This window comes from Styela clava, chromosome 9 (genome assembly GCF_964204865.1).
Source record: "Styela clava chromosome 9, kaStyClav1.hap1.2, whole genome shotgun sequence".
In the NCBI taxonomy this organism is placed as follows: Eukaryota; Metazoa; Chordata; class Ascidiacea; order Stolidobranchia; family Styelidae; genus Styela; species Styela clava.
Window position 1 is genome coordinate 3173843 of NC_135258.1, and position 12015 is coordinate 3185857.

A 12015-nucleotide genomic window follows, 5' to 3' on the forward strand; every position below is an offset into this window, starting at 1 on the left:
CCACAGAAAATGGCTGATGCGTATATTTTAGCCGATATTGATCAATCGAACAAAATATCGTTGTTATTTTCAAATTTACGCCAACTCGTCGGCGCCCTGAAGTCTGGCATCAAATCTGTAAAGGCGACACAACATGACGTCGTCTTCGAAGTGAGCGACGTCAGGGTGACGTCAAGTTCAACGTGTGCGTCAGATGCTATTATTGTGATAAAAAAAATTATTCGAATTTTAATTTTTCATCGGGTCTCCTACGACATCTCCCAATCAGTCTAATTTTCTTTATACATTGATAACGCCCTCTATCGAATGACGCTATTTTGACGAAGTTAGCATCAGTAGAAGTCACGATTTGAGCCGCTCGAAAACCGAGTGTCAATTTAATGTTAAAACGTGATTTTTTTAATCAAAAAATAAATTAAACTGCGCGGTTGAATATGATAACAGACTTGGGTATATAAGTCCTCACTATAGAAACTGCCATAAGCACAATATGACGCAATTTAGTCGAGATATAATCGAATAAATATTTCATCTGGAGTTACAAACCATCCGAAGTTACCTGCTTTTATGGTATGCAATTTCGTGGCAACTGACTCTGATGAGTCATATGGTACCATACCCACCAGTCTATACCAACAACCTTCCCTCTTGTAATTGATTACCATAATCATAAACGCTAAGAATCAACACACCTAACTGAAGCATTAGAACATGCTTGCCATGCCCATCTGGGCCATCTCCGGTACCGTACTGTACACCGGTGCTGGAGCCTGCATATGCTGTACCTACCATTCTCTACCGGCAGCGACTTCAAAATGTACTCATCTGACTAAAGATTTAGAAAGACTAAAGAAATTTTAATTCTTAACTGCTAAGCATAATAACTTGCAATATTATTTCCGGCGACAACCATAGATTGGCGATTGCTAGAATTTATGTTACCAACCACAATCAAGAAAATTGTCTCAGTTGACGTCAGCTATCTAAAATAATTCCCACGCGGTAAAATATGCATTGCACACTCTTGTCAAATCATCCATTATAATTTTTTTTTTAATTGAATTTTTTCTGAAATGCAATTGTATTTGTGTTACTGTGTTTATATAAATGTGTTATTAGATATAGTGTCTATATGTAACGTTTTTATTGATAAAAAAAATCATTTTTTTCACCTGTGTGTGGCTTTTGTTTAATTTAATTTCCCCCATGGCCCCAGGATGATTCTCCCTATACTTTGTTATAGCCTTGAGGCCGCTGCACACATGCCCGGCAGAACGGCAGCCGTTTGTGGAATCCCCATTTGAACGCTTTGTCGCCGGCAGCTCCGTGGTGTGATTTCTGCGGTTCTAATACACACTGTAGGGCCTATGTATCAATACTGTACACATATTCGCGGTCAAGGGCCCAAGTGCCCCACGATTGGGTTTTCGACCGTGTTTCGGTAATTATGATAAGATTTTTTTTAGTTGGTATGTATGACACAATCATAATGGGATGTTTGCAAAAGAGTCAATCAAAGACATGTAACAACATGTCATTGAGGCAATTAATTGACATATCAGATCACTGACATATCATGACATATCAGATCACTTTCCTGTTATGTCATCTTTTTCTTTTACTAGTGCACCTAAATACAAATTCAAAACTCACATGAAACGCAAAATGTCCAATTTTGACACAGAAATATTTAGATACAGTGCTCGTAATATATTAAATGGATTTGTATTGACACAACTGTCAACTGAGAACTTCAATGAAGTTTTTGGTATTTTTTTATCTTCATTAAAGGACCTAATCAATACCCATGCCCCCATGGTCGCATGCTCGCGTAAAAAATCTAAACTGCTATCAAAGCCCTGGATTACAAAGGGTCTCCATAAATCCATCAATCGTAAGAGTAAAATGCACAAAAAATATTATTTACATGGCTCTCTAAGTGAACGTGCACTCTACAAAAAATATCATAACACTCTAGTTCACTTATTAAGAAAATCAAAGCAAATTCATTATTTATCAAAATTAGCCAATAACAGAGGTGATATTAAACATACATGGCAGACTGTCAAAGAGATTGTAAACACAAAACCAGCAAATGATTCATCAATATCTGAATTGAAACTTGAAAATGGTTTCAAAACAAAAAACAGCCACACAATCGCAAACGAACTTAACAAATTTTTTTCAAACATTGGGAAAAGTTTAATAAATGAAGTTCCACAAACGAATATAAATTTCATGAGCTTTCTCGGTGCCCCTATAAAAGATTCTTTATATTTACGGTCAACTAATGCGACTGAGATATTCAATACCATCTCAGCTTTAAAAATAGGTAAAGCTGCCGGTGCTTATGATATTTCTTCACATTTCTTGAAGAAAATTGCTGACATAATCTCGCCAGTTATTGCACATTTTTTTAATACGTCTATAAGAATAGGTATATTTCCATCTGCACTGAAACTTGCCAGAGTTATTCCATTGTACAAATCCGGCGACAAAACTAACCCATCTAATTACCGACCTATATCTGTCTTATCATGTTTGGCAATTGTCTTCGAAAAACTTTTGTACTGTAGATTAACTGAATTTTTCGAAAAAAACAAACTAATTAATAAATTCCAATTCGGATTTCAGACAAATCATTCGACAAGTCATGCAATTATTGATCTAATTGAATATATCTATGACAAATATGAAAAGGGAGATCATGTCTGCTGTGCTTTCTTAGATTTGAAAAAAGCTTTCGATACCGTAAGTCATAACATACTCTTACGCAAACTTCATCATTACGGTGTGCGAGGTTGTGCTAATTCTCTTTTAAAAGATTACCTACATGGCCGATTCCAATATGTGGAAGTCGAAAATAATCGTTCGGAGGTTCTTCCTATTGACTGCGGTGTGATCCAAGGCTCTTCACTTGGCCCTTTATTATTCCTCGTATTTATAAACGACATCTCACGATGTTCGAATTTGTTGACAAAATTGTTCGCGGATGATACTGGTCTCCTAGGTAGTTCCAAATCATCGACTGATCTTCAAAATTGCTTCAACCTAGAATTAAAAAAGGTCTATGATTGGATGCTCTGTAATAAGCTAACTATCAATATAGAAAAATCTAAAGTAGTCCATATACGTCCTGGTTGCAACGATCAGAAAACACCTCTGATAATCAAAATGAATGAAACTGAACTTGAATCTGTTCCCTCGTACAAATATCTTGGATTGAACATTGATCACCGTTTACGGTGGGATCTGCATGTCAAAGAGTTACATAAAAAACTTTCACGCTCAATAGGTATACTAAGCAAACTTCAACACTATACAGACCGGAGTACACTCAAAGTGGTATATTATTCACTTTTCCAGACTTACATCCAATATGCAATTGCTGCCTGGGGATCTGCCACTAAAGCGACCTTAAGAGCTATAAACGTTTTACAGAATAGAGCCATTAGAATCCTATATGGACCGTCCACTCGTGTTAACATGAATACCATGTACCATAAAACTGGCGTACTCAAACTTGATGATATCTACAAACTAGAAATATTTAAATTAATGCATCAATACCATAATTGTTGCCTTCCACAGGCATTTTCTAAATACTTTGTAAAGCAGAGTAGTGTTCACGATCACAATACTAGATCATCTGCATTGTCATCCTACTTTGTACCACGCCAAACCTACTCAAAGACACAAAAATCACTCAAATACACAGGTGCGATTATGTGGAATGCTGTACCTGGTGAAATGCGAAGCATGTCTTATCCTCTGTTTAAAATGAAGATGAAAAAATTTCTTTGGTCCAAGTATCTCGAATGAGGACAGGTCTTTCCAAACCCTGAAATCAATTCAACATAATATGAGCTATTAACTCGGTCCATAATATTAGTATGTACTTCTGATGGTTCATTGTCTAACAAATTTTTAACACTATTTGTGTTTATTTATTTTTTTTTTACAACATGCCAATCTCATGCCAGATTTACCGAAATATACTCGTTTCATTTGATTCCCACTCCCCTTAACTTGAATTAGATATGGGTTCTCAAGTCATTGTTGTAGTTCAGTAGCTATGAACTTAGTATTATATATATACAGATATATTGCAAATCTCAGCATTTGTCATGTTGAAAGTAACTTTTTTTATTACACACTTGAAACGACACTTCAACACCTAGTCACATTGTTTCTTTTTTGTTATATTGTGCAGTCCAGTGCGTCTGTACAGACGATAGAATATTATTCATCACGTTACCGGTACCGTACGGTATTTCATATTCGAGTTACCGGTACGGTACTGTGCGGCTGGTTAACATCTGCTTCAGTAGATTTATGTCATTTATACCTGTTCTTTCTTCATTGTCTCCCGTTGTCCGTCCACTACAACTGATGATTATCATAATTTGGTTGTGATAACTGAGCCACTACAAATTCCCGAATATTTCCCCATAACACGCTTTTATTCACTGCCTGTAAGCTACGAAACGGGGAATACCCCAAATTACTATCTGATGTATTGCGTGGCTCTCAGATACACCCTAGTGTCATGACGATTTCTCGTTAAAACCGTATTAGTAAATATTTACGGCTAAACTATTCTATGCTATATTGATCTACTAAAATTATATGTTAATTAAATAGTTGAATCTTGGGTGCCGCTGCTAGATAACCTACTTTGGTTCCCCACGGCTTCCCTTCCCCAGTAAAATTATGTTCTTGAATTTTTGCTTATTTTTTGCATCATTTATTATTTTACTGGTTGGAAAAAATAAACTTGACTATTGACTATTGAATTAGCCTACTATATGCGAGAATTTCCGGCCTGGATGTTTTTCTTTATCCTCAAACACATTTCTTCCTTTCATAAAATCTATTCAACCGCGTTATTCCATCGCCAATATTATCGAACCACCACCACTTACAAGTCAAACAGAGTTCAATGATTTTATAGTAGCCCATATCTCTAGTGAATACCCAGCATTACTAATGTGGCGGGACTGGAGTTGCACTATTTTTTATTGTTTATTATTTTATTTTTATTTCTTGTCTGGTTATTGCATATGTATTGGTGTGTGGAGTATGAGCCCTAATTCGCCCGACAGTTGGTTTCAGTTACCCGACTCCAACCACCACTGCATATGTGAACTGGCTGCAGTTCGCAGCGTTCGCTGTCGCTGAGTAAGGACCGTATTTTGTCGCTCTAATTTTATCTGCTTTAAGCGTGGATTTTACACTATTTTAATAAAGTCTCTTCGTTTGCATCGTGAACTTTGAACCTATTTGTGTGTCTCTGCAGCACATTGGATCTTCTGAACTAATTATTACAGTATTACTAGACTGTATTAGTGGCCAGCACCTACCGGTATTCCGGTTAAGTCGTACCGTTGCACTAATCATGCATTCTGCATTGCCACAGCCCAATCTTAATCTGCGATGTTTGGTGCATCTATACCATAACGTAATTGAAACTATGGCTTCTGAAGTGACTGAATATAAACATGTTATTAACTTCTTAAAACTCATGAACACGAGACTTGATCCTCACCATGGAATTTCTGAGCCCATCTCTAAATACCATGCATTCAAAGTAATATTAATTAGCTACATACATCCAGTAGCCCATTTTCTCCAGAAAATAGTTAGATAGTTTTTCTCGAGACAAATATATTCGTATAATCTACTGAGATCTATATACTAAACAAGACAACATCACTGTTTCATAATTACATTCCTTATTTTATTTTGCCCAAAACGAAAACGCCACATTGAAAAGAATAACATTAGAAGCATGACTAAAATATAAACCATAACTTTATTAATAAGTCCAATCTTCTTCATTATCTGGTATACAGACAGAACGTGGAGCTACTGGCCCTGTTCAGAAACCAGTGGCGGCGCGTGGTCATTTTGACAACCGGGGCAAGCTACTGCGGGACCAAGTCACCCGTAGATGAGCGCTGTAAGTTCTCCCATCATTTTATGAGTATAAAAACCATTCCATCGGTAACAACCAATCGGCAAAAGCGACAATTTTTAACGATAAGAAAGTGTCTTTAAACCCGGTCCAAGTCAAGGGATTAATAAATATAGACATAGTTTATTTTGAATTGAAACCTCTTTCAAAAGGAAAAGCAATATTTACCCAGATAAATACAATGACATATTAACAGAAACTTCGGGAAAGCAGACAAAACCTAAAATAAGGTTTAAAACGTTACTATGAAGAAAGGAAAGATATTGCAAAGATAAGGACATGCGTCGCTCACTCATAGATATATATGCTGCTAGACTTCTACTGCTTGAACATATATGCAACACGCCGCGGTTTCTTGGAAGCAAAATGCTCAATAACGCGCTGATTAAAGTCATACATCCCAGAAATAACGTCTCTGTGAATGGATAAAACAGCCAAGGAATTTAATCTATCTTGCTTCATTGGGCTTCTGAGATATGTTTTAATACGCTTCAGCGTGCTGAATGTTCGCTCTGCGTCGGCGGAAGAAATAGGCGTCGTCAAAATGATGTCCAGAAATTTTGCAGACGCCGCAAAGGTAGTTACTAGAGTGTTATCTATGAGGAACCCATAGAGCGCGCAAGTTGATGTGATGTTCAAAAAAGTTTGATTGGTGTATGTACATCGCAATTCATTTTCCAATTTACCCACGTTTATCGTGGGGTAAAATTTGGAGAGAGTAGCCAACAAATGGATGGGAAATTGACGTGCAAATTTTGAAATATTTTTGGGGTTCATCAAAAAGAACGCGGCAAGGTGTTCAGTGCGCAGACGATCGCCTATTTGATTCACCAGAATGTCACAGCATTCCTCTGCAGACAAAATCAAACACTGCGTTGTTTGCCCGCGGCGTGAAGAAGCACTCCATGTGTCGTCGTATTTTATTGTTTCCCGGATACGAGATACAGCATCGCAGAAGTCTGAAATACACGACTGCACAGACGCTCCATCCATTAGCCTTGACTGCAATGCGCCGTATAATACATCCACGTGATAGAATATTGGGGAGAAAAAATGAAAACTCACCATCTTCTAGCAGACGCTTTAGACCTGCCCCCTCTCTCACGGAGCGTTCGTCCCAAACCGGAGAGCTCTGAATGCCATTGAAACACTCAATGAGCTCAGACCTAATTACGGACACGCCCTGCACCACGCGTGATTGGAGGTTCCAACGTGTTGGTGCACAAGCTGGGAGACGGCGGCTACATATCTGGCGAAGGAGGTCAGAGCGCTTCGGCGAAACGGAAAAAAATGAAGAAAACCCCGAAACATTTGCAAAAAATATACGGACGAGAGGGGTATCAAGACACATATTTTTAATAACGAGGTTAAATTGGTGTGCATAACAATGTAACAAATGCGCATGAGGAAAATCTTCTTTTATATAAACTTGAACACCATGTTTCGACCCACTCAGGCCTGCCGCGCCGTCATAAGTTTGAGCTGTCAATTTTGACTTCGCGTTGTAAGGCTGTAACACTTCTTTCAGTACAGCCGATATCCCGCAAGCCGTGCGATCAACGATTGGTACAAAGCTGTGAAATCTCTCGGTAGGTTTACCATCTTTCACAAACCGAAAAATCACAGCCAGTTGGGAAACGCACGTGATGTCAGTTGCCTCGTCAGACTGAATCGAAAGGAACTGGCAATTCTCAATTTCCAGAGCCAAATGTTGTAAATAAATTTTATACATTGAGTCGAGCAAATCATTTTGGATATCCTTAGATGTCCCTTTCGAAACAGTTGCGGCATCAAGATGATCTCTCAATACTGTATCTAGGGATGCGGTGTATTCCACCATAACCAAAAATACCCCTCAATTAGAATCGTGCCCACGGATGTGCGGTGTATTCCACCATATCCAAAAATACCCCTCAATTAAAATCGTGCCCACGGAGGGACAGCTCGTGACAACCAATGAACTTCAAAACATCTATCAATCGACCGAGAACATGGCGGTTTTTCTCGACGTTTTGGTTGTGCCGACGAATAGAAACCGCGCGTCCTTCATCCAACTGTGCTGCAATATTAACATTTCCGAATGTTCGGTATTTTACTGCATTGTCCAGATGCTCCATAGAAGATTGATTATCCATGGCACGCTCGGAAAGATGTTTAAGATCTCTAAAACCAAATTTACACCAACGTGAGTCACGGGCGGTGGCAAAAAGTAGGCAATAAAAACAAAAAAGTGCATTTTTGTCCTCGCTGTAACACAACCATTCGTGTTTTTTATACCAAGTTTCTGCGCAGAATGTACGCCGACGCTTTTCTCCGTCATGGGATTGTTCCAGTGAACAATTTTTTGGTTGATAAGGCCCAAGACGTTGTACCTCTAATTTTTGTTCCTGCGGCAGCTGCGAAAACGGAGTGCGAAGTAGTGCATCAACCTTATTCATTATGAGGTCTAAGGCTAAGAAATGCGAAGCAGGAAAGAAGTGAGGAGCTCAAAAGGAATGTGGAAAATCGAAAGCAAATGGACTAAAGGTCTCTAACTGATTCAAATATCGAAACAAGCGACAAAAACGAAGGCGAGGAAACTATCAACTCTTCAAGCAACCAACGAACGAGAAGGAATGCGTAGATATGTCAACACGTTGTTGTAAGAAACGTCGGCATTGTGTCGTCCTAATTTCGGGGCTAGCCCCGATCGGCCCCGATGATTTAGTAAAAGAAACAGAAAACAAACGAGACAAACGCGGCGAGTGGAAGATAAAAGAGAGAATACGATATACAATGAGCAACCGGGGCAAGATCGGCGTCGCCCCGTCGACGTCCGGCGAAGGCTTTGCGAGCGAAAAATGAACCATGTCGGAAGAATATGGCTAGTGTAGACAGTCTGTGCAACCGATATTGAGGTATTTTTCGAATATTTTTTATTATACCGAAAAAACAACCGGGGCATTGCCCCGGTTGGCCCTATTGACGCGCCGCCACTGTTTTTGATGAAGGCGAGGGAAAATGTATAAAGATTTGGATGGAAGTAATGATCTGGGTATAAATCTTCGTATTGCAATCATTTACGGCGAGGGGCATTGAGAAATATTAAACAAGAGATCAATGCTCACACATGTTAACGCGAAAAGAATGCTTGCTTGTCGAAAAATTCGCTTTTCCCAAAATTTAAGGTAAACAACTCATGCCAGAAGGTCCGAGGCCGAGAGACAAACTTCTAGTAGATGATACCTATAGTATACATTAATAAATAAATTTCAAGCTTGAATTGGTTTGAATAGAAATTTTTTTTTCAATAACTACAACAGTTTTTCCAAAACGATCCATAGCTCAATTTCTTGTCCAATAAACAGACTATGGGCTAGTGACCCGAGCCAAGGAGTTGGCGAAAATTTCCGTTCGACGCCGTGTTGAAAAATAATTGTCTTCAAATTCGGTTTGAGGAACACTGTGACTCTGACTCCAGCTCATTTCTCGCATGCAAGTCATATCTAAGACTATTGAAAACGCTTAAAAAATCAAATGATTTTTTAGTTACTGTAAAAAGGTTTGACGTCTTTCATCACCGAAAATTTCCTGAAATTACATGTCCGGAGAATTAGAATTATGACTCCGACTTCCCGAGAATTTGGAAAACATGTAAAATAAACGATGAAATATTCTAAAAAATAAAATCAATTACTTCTAAAAATCAAGCGACCCAGCTTTGGGTTACAACCAGTAGTGGGATTCGGCCGGTTTGCACCGGTTCTATAAAACTGTCTCACGGAATTTTATGAGATCAGCGAACCGGTTGGCATTACATGGCTTTTTGTAACAGGACCGCCTGAAAATATGACATTTGTATGATGGAATCGGCTGACAAAAATGCGAATCCCACCACTAGTAACAACCCTTACATTGATAAACACATACTACCTGATATAACTGTTAACCACCTACGAATAATTAAACGGCTCCATACCGGTAGCCCTGATAACCAAGTGCGCGAGAGGTGCAATTCAAGACAATCCGCCGGGCGGAGCTATGATCCCATATTATATGGAATAAGAGTTCTGTTCGTTATAAATGATTCATATATACATACATATGAAATACCGTATACCGCAAATGGATGTTATTTCAAATTATAAATATATATCGGTGCTCACGAAGTATGCGAACTAAGATGGCGGACATCGGAACGTAACATGGGTAACAGGTTAGGGTTAGGCGATAATTTCTTTCCAATTTTCCTTATTTTAGTCCTATTATCAGTTTGAAGACTAGCCAAGAGCCTCCCGTAGTATTTATACCTAAAATTATGGCCTAACCCTAACCTAGTACACATATTACATTTCGATGCCCGCCATCTTGGTTCGCATACTTCGGGAGCCCCTATATATCTTTACATCAAGTGCCTCCACTTCAACATCGTCATAGTCAAGTTCATTTTTTTCGTCCAGCAAAAAATACCATACGAAATTGAGAAAAAAATAAACACGCACTTTTACTGTGGAACGGAAGCCGCGGCAGAAAAACTGTTATCCGATTACCTGACAGGCCGGTATCAATTTGTTGAAATAGATCCCCAATGTTACCCATCCACTTCGGAATTGTTCAGGGCTCGGTAGTTGGCCCATTAGCGTTCTTATGTTTCATAAACGACCTTTCCAACAGCTCGAATCTTTTGAGTAAACTTTTTGCAGATGATGCATGCTTACTCACCAGCGCGAAGGATCCGACTACACTCCAGCTAAATATGAACACTGAAATAAATAAAATTTATGAATGGATGTTATGCAACAAGCTAACAGTGAATATAGATAAGTCAAAAGTGATGGTGTTCAGTTCAAAATCTCACACTAGATACCCCAACCTCGCAATTGGAATCAATGACAGAAAATTAGTCCAGTCTTATAAATATCTAGGACTCAATATCGACCACCAACTAAAGTGGAACACCCACACTGCTGATTTGCATAGAAAACTATCAAGAACGGTAGGGATCCTGGGTAAGCTTAGATATTACTTACAGGATACCACACTAAGAACCATTTACTTTGCACTTTTCCAGGCCCACATTCAGTATGCCATAGCGGCATGGGGTTCTACAGCTAAAGTAAACATGCGTAAATTGGAAGTCTTACAAAATAGGGCCATTAGAATCTTTTCTTGGGCACCCTTACGTTCCAATTTAAACAATCTATATTATAAGCATAGAGTACTAAAATTACATGACATCTACAAACTAGAAGTTTTTAAAATTATGCACCAATTTCAAAACAATCAATTGCCAGCGGCTTTCGACCAGTATTTTCTCACCCTAAGTTCAGTGCATAAATACAACACCCGCTCCTCAACAAAGAGTAATTTTTTTGTACCTCGCTTCTCACTAAGCAAATCCCAAAATTCTTTGAAATATCAAGGTGTTTCAATTTGGAACAGTCTACCCCAAGACCTACGTGAGTCATCTTACATGACTTTCAAATTTAATTATAAAAAATTCCTGATTTCCTCTTACCAACCCACCTGAATTTTCCAAGTCGCTGTTTCATATTTTATCCTTGCTTTGTGTCCATCAAGGTCATATTCAACTCGATCCACAGCCTGCCTGTAATGAAGAGACCTGTTTATTTGCTGTTAAATGCTTGTTGTATTTTATATATTGCAATGTTACTGTGGAATCATCATAATTCATCCCTATTCTTGTTATACTCTATATATGTTGATGTGCGCAATCTTATAGAATTTTTGAACTGCTTCATTTATCGCCAGTTTTCTTACCTCCAATATAACTCAGATTTCCGTGGTCATACAGTCACACACAAGTGCCTATCTTTGAGTTAACGCTTAATAAACAACTATCTCTTAATACTACAAGCGTTAACTCGTATTATTGTTATTTAATAAGATATTATTATCAATTATTGGTATTTACTAAGTGCAGCTTTATTTAACTAATATAGCATGATACCTTACCGGTACTATAGTGGTTCTCATCATCCTATTTGTATATTTCTAGTGCATTTTGTTGTCTCATGCGCTTTTGTACTGGATCTAGC